This window comes from Schistocerca americana, unplaced genomic scaffold (genome assembly GCF_021461395.2).
Source record: "Schistocerca americana isolate TAMUIC-IGC-003095 unplaced genomic scaffold, iqSchAmer2.1 HiC_scaffold_825, whole genome shotgun sequence".
Classification (NCBI taxonomy): domain Eukaryota; kingdom Metazoa; phylum Arthropoda; class Insecta; order Orthoptera; family Acrididae; genus Schistocerca; species Schistocerca americana.
The window spans coordinates 40,001-47,500 of record NW_025726593.1 but is presented as its reverse complement, the minus strand read 5'-3'; the positions used below and the strand labels follow the sequence as shown (position 1 = coordinate 47,500).

Genomic DNA, 7,500 nt, shown 5'->3' with positions numbered 1-7,500 from the left:
TTGGCACTCCGATCCGAGTCGTTTGCTCGCGGCTTCAGCATATCAAGCAAGCCGGAGATCTCACCCATTTAAAGTTTGAGAATAGGTTGAGGTCGTTTCGGCCCCAAGGCCTCTAATCATTCGCTTTACCGGATGAGACTCGTACGAGCACCAGCTATCCTGAGGGAAACTTCGGAGGGAACCAGCTACTAGATGGTTCGATTAGTCTTTCGCCCCTATACCCAGCTCCGACGATCGATTTGCACGTCAGAATCGCTACGGACCTCCATCAGGGTTTCCCCTGACTTCGTCCTGGCCAGGCATAGTTCACCATCTTTCGGGTCCCAACGTGTACGCTCTAGGTGCGCCTCACCTCGCAATGAGGACGAGACGCCCCGGGAGTGCGGAGGCCGCCGCCCCGTGAAGGGCGGGGAAGCCCCATCCTCCCTCGGCCCGCGCAAGGCGAGACCTTCACTTTCATTACGCCTTTAGGTTTCGTACAGCCCAATGACTCGCGCACATGTTAGACTCCTTGGTCCGTGTTTCAAGACGGGTCGTGAAATTGTCCAAAGCTGAAGCGCCGCTGACGGGAGCGATTATTCCGCCCGAGAGCATCCCGAGCCAACAGCGGCGCGGGTCCGGGGCCGGGCCAGGTAGGTCCGTCATCCGGGAAGAACCGCGCGCGCTTGCCGGGAGCCCGAGCGCCCAAAGGGGCGAATCGACTCCTCCAGATATACCGCCGGGCAGCCAGCCAGGACACCGGGGCTCTGCCCAACAGACGCGAACCGAGGCCCGCGGAAGGACAGGCTGCGCACCCGGGCCGTAGGCCGGCACCCAGCGGGTCGCGACGTCCTACTAGGGGAGAAGTGCGGCCCACCGCACACCGGAACGGCCCCACCCCGCGGCGAGTGGAAAGGCAACCGGACACGACCCCGCCGCGGATTGCTCCGCGCGGGCGGCCGGCCCCATCTGCCGAGGGCGGAGGCCTGTGGCCGGATGGGCGTGAATCTCACCCGTTCGACCTTTCGGACTTCTCACGTTTACCCCAGAACGGTTTCACGTACTTTTGAACTCTCTCTTCAAAGTTCTTTTCAACTTTCCCTCACGGTACTTGTTCGCTATCGGTCTCGTGGTCATATTTAGTCTCAGATGGAGTTTACCACCCACTTGGAGCTGCACTCTCAAGCAACCCGACTCGAAGGAGAGGTCCCGCCGACGCTCGCACCGGCCGCTACGGGCCTGGCACCCTCTACGGGCCGTGGCCTCATTCAAGTTGGACTTGGGCTCGGCGCGAGGCGTCGGGGTAGTGGACCCTCCCAAACACCACATGCCACGACAGGCGGCAGCCTGCGGGGTTCGGTGCTGGACTCTTCCCTGTTCGCTCGCCGCTACTGGGGGAATCCTTGTTAGTTTCTTTTCCTCCGCTTAGTAATATGCTTAAATTCAGCGGGTAGTCTCGCCTGCTCTGAGGTCGTTGTACGAGGTGTCGCACGCCACACCGCCAGCCGGCTGTGCACGCTACCGAGTAAGTACCGGTATGCGAACCGCCAGGCGACGGGCGCGCATCGCACGTTTCAGGAGGCGCGGCCGGCCCCACAGGCGGCCGCGACGCTCCCAGGTCTGCGAAGCGGGGCAAACGCCGCGCGCTTCAGTATACGTAGCCGACCCTCAGCCAGACGTGGCCCGGGAACGGAATCCATGGACCGCAATGTGCGTTCGAAACGTCGATGTTCATGTGTCCTGCAGTTCACATGTCGACGCGCAATTTGCTGCGTTCTTCATCGACCCACGAGCCGAGTGATCCACCGTCCTGGGTGATCTTTTCTTAGTTTCCACTGTCTCTTTCAAGACAGTTGCATAGGCGGGACGTAGGCGTGTGGCGGCCCCTGTTCAAGCGTTCTGTGTCCAACGGCCTCACGGCCGATGGGCGTCGTACGGCTCCACACCGGAGCGGACAGGCAGTCGGGCGAAAGTCATTCAAAACCGGCGCCAGGCGCCAGGTGCCGCAGGCCAGCCGCTCCAGCGCTTCAGCGCTCGTACCACACAACATTGGCGTTAGTTTTGAGAAGCACGCGTGGTTCCGCACGCGGCGCACGGCTACTGCGAGCCGTACAGGTAGCGTGTTGCGCGACACGACACGCACATCGAACGACATGCAGTCTAGTCGGTAATGATCCTTCCGCAGGTTCACCTACGGAAACCTTGTTACGACTTTTACTTCCTCTAAATGATCAAGTTTGGTCATCTTTCCGGTAGCATCGGCAACGACAGAGTCAATGCCGCGTACCAGTCCGAAGACCTCACTAAATCATTCAATCGGTAGTAGCGACGGGCGGTGTGTACAAAGGGCAGGGACGTAATCAACGCGAGCTTATGACTCGCGCTTACTGGGAATTCCTCGTTCATGGGGAACAATTGCAAGCCCCAATCCCTAGCACGAAGGAGGTTCAGCGGGTTACCCCGACCTTTCGGCCTAGGAAGACACGCTGATTCCTTCAGTGTAGCGCGCGTGCGGCCCAGAACATCTAAGGGCATCACAGACCTGTTATTGCTCAATCTCGTGCGGCTAGAAGCCGCCTGTCCCTCTAAGAAGAAAAGTAATCGCTGACAGCACGAAGGATGTCACGCGACTAGTTAGCAGGCTAGAGTCTCGTTCGTTATCGGAATTAACCAGACAAATCGCTCCACCAACTAAGAACGGCCATGCACCACCACCCACCGAATCAAGAAAGAGCTATCAATCTGTCAATCCTTCCGGTGTCCGGGCCTGGTGAGGTTTCCCGTGTTGAGTCAAATTAAGCCGCAGGCTCCACTCCTGGTGGTGCCCTTCCGTCAATTCCTTTAAGTTTCAGCTTTGCAACCATACTTCCCCCGGAACCCAAAAGCTTTGGTTTCCCGGAGGCTGCCCGCCGAGTCATCGGAGGAACTGCGGCGGATCGCTGGCTGGCATCGTTTATGGTTAGAACTAGGGCGGTATCTGATCGCCTTCGAACCTCTAACTTTCGTTCTTGATTAATGAAAACATACTTGGCAAATGCTTTCGCTTCTGTTCGTCTTGCGACGATCCAAGAATTTCACCTCTAACGTCGCAATACGAATGCCCCCGCCTGTCCCTATTAATCATTACCTCGGGTTCCGAAAACCAACAAAATAGAACCGAGGTCCTATTCCATTATTCCATGCACACAGTATTCAGGCGGGCTTGCCTGCTTTAAGCACTCTAATTTGTTCAAAGTAAACGTGCCGGCCCACCGAGACACTCACTCAAGAGCACCCTGGTAGGATTGCAACGGGGTCCGCCTCGGGACGCACGAGCACGCACGAGGCGCGTCGCACGCCTTCGGCTCGCCCCACCGGCAGGACGTCCCACGATACATGCCAGTTAAACACCGACGGGCGGTGAACCAACAGCGTGGGACACAAATCCAACTACGAGCTTTTTAACCGCAACAACTTTAATATACGCTATTGGAGCTGGAATTACCGCGGCTGCTGGCACCAGACTTGCCCTCCAATAGATACTCGTTAAAGGATTTAAAGTGTACTCATTCCGATTACGGGGCCTCGGATGAGTCCCGTATCGTTATTTTTCGTCACTACCTCCCCGTGCCGGGAGTGGGTAATTTGCGCGCCTGCTGCCTTCCTTGGATGTGGTAGCCGTTTCTCAGGCTCCCTCTCCGGAATCGAACCCTGATTCCCCGTTACCCGTTACAACCATGGTAGGCGCAGAACCTACCATCGACAGTTGATAAGGCAGACATTTGAAAGATGCGTCGCCGGTACGAGGACCGTGCGATCAGCCCAAAGTTATTCAGAGTCACCAAGGCAAACGGACCGGACGAGCCGACCGATTGGTTTTGATCTAATAAAAGCGTCCCTTCCATCTCTGGTCGGGACTCTGTTTGCATGTATTAGCTCTAGAATTACCACAGTTATCCAAGTAACGTGGGTACGATCTAAGGAACCATAACTGATTTAATGAGCCATTCGCGGTTTCACCTTAATGCGGCTTGTACTGAGACATGCATGGCTTAATCTTTGAGACAAGCATATGACTACTGGCAGGATCAACCAGGGAGCTGCGTCGACTAGAGCTGAGCAGCCGGCCGCCCGGGAGTGTGTCCCGGGGGCCCGCGCGAACACGCAAGCGTCCGCTCAATTATTCCGCAAACAGGAGGAGGCTGAGCTCCCCTGCACAATACACCTCGAAACCCTCTCAGGTCCCGGCGGCGCGCAGCGCCGTCCTAAGTACTTGGTCGGGTTCGAGAGAGGCGCAATCGCCCGGAGTTTGGCGAGTAGACGCTTTAGGTGCGACCACCCGTGCTCCCAACTGAGCTTGCCGCTGCCGACAGAGGCCCGGGAGCGTGCTGTCGTGGCATTGCCGGCGGGAGACAACACGCGCCACCTACGGTGACCGGCAGCTCCAACGCCAGCGCCACAGAAGGACAAAAGCCCCACTTGGGTGCCGAAGCGAACTCTCCCAGCACAGCGCACGCGCCAACACGTCCGCACAGCTGCGATACAAACCACCTGCGAGAACCGCAGAGGCGACCGAGCAGCAGACGGCGTCGCGGCGCCGAGCGCCGGGCGGCGGCGCATCCTCAGCGCACACAGTCCTCAATCGGACCAGCACACTGCAGATGTCCACCGCGCTTCGCACCGGGCCCGCGAGGACCTACTTTGGCCGCACGGCGCCGCGTGCAGGGTGCGCCGGCGCGCAGCTGCGCCGCCTGCCGCCTCCGTCGGCCGGCGCGCCTGCCACTGGCCGCCCCCACCAGCCGGCTGTAGCGCGTGCGCCCACGCACCGCGCGGCCAGCACGCCGGGAGGCCCCCCCTCACCGGCCGGGGACGGTCCCACCCAGCCACCGCCGCGTATCGCTTCACACCCAGATGCCATTCACGTTCGTGGGCATGGTGGGTATCGCTGGAACAACCGGTTGGTAGCTCAACCGATCGTCGCCATCACTGATTCACCTCTAGCGAGAACAACCGCACCACAACGGTTTACCAGTTGTTCATTTGCATAACGTCACCAGCAAACGTAGGCGTCCATCGCCATTTGCAAATTCAACGATTGTTGCATGCCTGTGTCAGGTGTCACGACACACTATGTCTGCCCACATACACGCAACAACATGTGCACGCTTCGCGAACACGTGGAAGGTGGCCCCCGTACGTATGCGATGTCCATTGCGCGAACGACTGTCAACCGGCCTCTGTCGCATGTCGCAGATGTGGAACGCAGTGCACCATGCTATCACGGTGTGTGAGAAGAGACGACTACGTCTGACAACACGCGCCACTACATCAACAGACGGCTCATGCTGATCGCCATCCAGGGCATACCACACTGCAATCCAGCTCTTATAGGGAGACGACACGTAGCTGAGTGCACAACATTTGGACCGCATGGTTCGCCGTTGTTGGCGCAGTCGTTGTACGGTCACATGTACCACGATGTATCATTCAGTACATGAGGACCAATGTGCAGTACAGTGTGTGATTTGGACGTAAAAAATCAGCGGACAGTTGACACAGGCCGTACCACAGCGTAGGCTAAGTGCTTCGCACATGCGAATGCCAATGAACAACTGCAAATGCCAATGAACAACTGCAAAGGGCATTGAGCATGTACGTCCTGCTGCCATCCACATTACAGTGTATAGCTGCAAGGTGTTTAACATGAAGCGATACACTGGGGACCGGGCAGTGCGAGTAGCAAACTATATTGCGGGGGTTGCAGTTAGGCAACACTACACTAATTTAACGCGTCGTATGACAATTACAGAGCAGGTTAAGGCCCAACGTGTGTTGGGTTAAGGCCCAACGTGTGTTGGGTTAAGGCCCAACGTGTGTTGGGTTAAGGCCCAACGTGTGTTGGGTTAAGGCCCAACGTGTGTTGGGTTAAGGCCCAACGTGTGTTGGGTTAAGGCCCAACGTGTGTTGGGTTAAGGCCCAACGTGTGTTGGGTTAAGGCCCAACGTGTGTTGGGTTAAGGCCCAACGTGTGTTGGGTTAAGGCCCAACGTGTGTTGGGTTAAGGCCCAACGTGTGTTGGGTTAAGGCCCAACGTGTGTTGGGTTAAGGCCCAACGTGTGTTGGGTTAAGGCCCAACGTGTGTTGGGTTAAGGCCCAACGTGTGTTGGGTTACGTTAAGGGGCAATGTGGGTTACGTTAAGGGGCAATGTGGGTTACGTTAAGGGGCAATGTGGGTTACGTTACGGCGCAATATAGGTTACGTTACGGCGCAATATAGGTTACGTTAAGGCGCAATATCGGTTACGTTAAGGCGCAATACAGGTTACGTTAAGGCGCAATACAGGTTACGTTAAGGCGCAATACAGGTTACGTTAAGGCGCAATACAGGTTACGTTAAGGCGCAATACAGGTTACGTTAAGGCGCAATACAGGTTACGTTAAGGCGCAATGCAGGTTACGTTAAGGCGCAATGCAGGTTACGTTAAGGCGCAATACAGGTTACGTTAAGGCGCAATACAGGTTACGTTAAGGCGCAATACAGGTTACGTTAAGGCGCAATACAGGTTACGTTAAGGCGCAATACAGGTTACGTTAAGGCGCAATACAGGTTACGTTAAGGCGCAATACAGGTTACGTTAAGGCGCAATACAGGTTACGTTAAGGCGCAATACAGGTTACGTTAAGGCGCAATACAGGTTACGTTAAGGCGCAATACAGGTTACGTTAAGGCGCAATACAGGTTACGTTAAGGCGCAATACAGGTTACGTTAAGGCGCAATACAGGTTACGTTAAGGCGCAATACAGGTTACGTTAAGGCGCAATACAGGTTACGTTAAGGCGCAATACAGGTTACGTTAAGGCGCAATACAGGTTACGTTAAGGCGCAATACAGGTTACGTTAAGGCGCAATACAGGTTAGGTTAAGGCGCAATACAGGTTAGGTTAAGGCGCAATACAGGTTAGGTTAAGGTACGACATAGGTTAGGTTAAGGTACGACATAGGTTAGGTTAAGGTACGACATAGGTTAGGTTAAGGTACGACATAGGTTAGGTTAAGGTACGACATAGGTTAGGTTAAGGTACGACATAGGTTAGGTTAAGGTACGACATAGGTTAGGTTAAGGTACGACATAGGTTAGGTTAAGGTACGACATAGGTTAGGTTAAGGTACGACATAGGTTAGGTTAAGGTACGACATAGGTTAGGTTAAGGTACGACATAGGTTAGGTTAAGGTACGACATAGGTTAGGTTAAGGTACGACATAGGTTAGGTTAAGGTACGACATAGGTTAGGTTAAGGTACGACATAGGTTAGGTTAAGGTACGACATAGGTTAGGTTAAGGTACGACATAGGTTAGGTTAAGGTACGACATAGGTTAGGTTAAGGTACGACATAGGTTAGGTTAAGGTACGACATAGGTTAGGTTAAGGTACGACATAGGTTAGGTTAAGGTACGACATAGGTTAGGTTAAGGTACGACATAGGTTAGGTTAAGGTACGACATAGGTTAGGTTAAGGTACGACATAGGTTAGGTTAAGG

General features: G+C 55.2%; 3 non-coding genes across 3 annotated transcripts in view; all 3 read right to left on the bottom strand.

The window, feature by feature from the left end:
- LOC124591295 overlaps positions 1 to 1,453 on the bottom strand; it is a 4,225-nt gene extending 2,772 nt beyond the window's left edge. Inside the window, exon 1 of the ribosomal RNA XR_006977113.1 lies at positions 1 to 1,453. This exon is cut by the window's left edge and continues 2,772 nt beyond it. This is a non-coding gene — a ribosomal RNA (large subunit ribosomal RNA).
- Positions 1,454 to 1,641: 188 nt separating this feature from the next.
- On the bottom strand, positions 1,642 to 1,796 carry LOC124591300. The gene has a single exon (XR_006977116.1). It is a non-coding gene; the product is annotated as a 5.8S ribosomal RNA (ribosomal RNA).
- Positions 1,797 to 2,147: 351 nt separating this feature from the next.
- Positions 2,148 to 4,057, bottom strand: LOC124591292. The gene has a single exon (XR_006977110.1). It is a non-coding gene; the product is annotated as a small subunit ribosomal RNA (ribosomal RNA).
- Between the last annotated feature and the right edge of the window lie 3,443 nt (positions 4,058 to 7,500).